The sequence below is a fragment of the Pteropus alecto genome, unplaced genomic scaffold (assembly GCF_000325575.1).
Source record: "Pteropus alecto unplaced genomic scaffold, ASM32557v1 scaffold21, whole genome shotgun sequence".
NCBI lineage: Eukaryota > Metazoa > Chordata > Mammalia > Chiroptera > Pteropodidae > Pteropus > Pteropus alecto.
In genome coordinates this window covers 28,727,994-28,729,690 of record NW_006436282.1, presented here as the reverse complement: position 1 = coordinate 28,729,690, position 1,697 = coordinate 28,727,994, and positions in this window count along the sequence as shown.

Sequence of the window (1,697 nt, the reverse complement as noted above, 5' to 3'; positions counted from 1 at the left end):
CGGGGGTGGGGAGGGGGCGCGGACACCGCGCTCAGGACAGGCTGCTCCCGGCCCCGGCGTTGGGAGGGAAAGCGGCCGGGTAGCGCTCGCCGCTCTGGGCAGAGGCGAACAACAAAGGATATTAATGTTGACGGATGAATACGGGAGGCTCCCTTCCTTTCCCTCCTCCCATTTCGGGCCGATCACAGTTCCCGTTTTTGTTGTTTGATTTCAGCTGGGTCGCCCCTTGACAGTTACTCCTTTTAGGGTTGCGACTGTTAAGAAGCCAGGCTCTCGGACAAGCCTGCGGCGGCCAAATGCAATTAGAACCTCTCAGATGATTTCGCAGGGAGAAAGCATTATGGATTTTACTAACAACCTTTATTTATTATTATATGGTTCGTCCCGCCGATGGAGGTACTTTAAAAAAAAAATGGGTGCAGATCTAGTGATTTAGACGATGTGTACGCATTTGCTTATGTTCTAAATTCATTTGCCGGTAATGTGACAAATCTGGAGAGCCTTTCCAGGGAGTCATAGTCACGGGCGTTTTTGTTTTGTTTTTTTCAACTTCGCCTGGGTATAGGACTTTGGAGACCCCCGAGAGGACTGTGTGATTAAACAGTCGTTCCTACGTTTTACATTAGCTTCCATTCTGAACCGACCGATTAGCGACACAGTAGTTGGCCCTGGCCCCACCTTTGGGAAGGAGTTCCAGCTTTCAGAGTGGAAGGGGGAACCTTTGCCGGTTACTCCGCTGGCAGGGAGTGGGTGGTGGTGGCGATTTTCCCTCTCCTCACTCATACCTTCTTGGCGTGTAGATTAACTCTTGCTAGGAGACATTGCCTTTGCTGAACTGGTGAGGAACCGACTGTCCCCTTGTCACCAGATTGAACACTCAGTATGGGAAGCAGCCCCCCTGCCCGGGCCCCACTGCCCCTCTTGGAGCCGAGCCCAGATGTTGCTTTCTTCCAAGTGGTAAATTATAAGATAGATTATGGACGAGATTTATTTTCTTGGTTTCTTTCCATGCCAGGTCTCAGCTGGGAAGCTGGTATTGATTAGCTCGTCCCTGGCCTTTCTTTACAAGCTGTGGGCAGCGGCTTAGCACACACTCTGGGATTTCCTGGAATGGCAAACCGGATATTATCAGTCAAGTGTTTGGGGCTGCAGCAGACACCTCGCTTTCGGGTGGTTGGGACTTGGTTGCAGAGAAGGAGGAGGTGGAATGCTGAGTGCACAGGTGGGAAAAGGAGGTTGAGTGAGGTGAGAGGTGACAGCAGAGGTGTCTGCTGTGCTTGCTTATATGGTACGACACATAACGGAATGTTAACTCTCATTATCAAGTTTTGAGCATTTGGCTTATGGACTGTTGAGCCGTTTTTTGGAATCCATCTGTTTGGCGTGCGTGTGTGTGTGTGCGGTGAAAATTTTGCTGGGATACTTATGTGTGGACTTTCTCACCGTGGTGAACACTTTGTAGCTGCCCATGCTGCAACTTATTTATTTAAAATTTATTTTCATGGTGACATAGGTTAACGAAATCCAATAAGTTTCAGCTGTACATTCTAACAGTAAGGCATATGTATATTTACACTGTGTTCTCTGCCCATAGTTAGATTTCTTCCTGTCACCACATATTTGGCCTCCTTTACCCCATTTACCTCCCCCCAGGTAACCACTGGTGTGTAGTCCATGTCCATGAGTCTCTGTTTGCA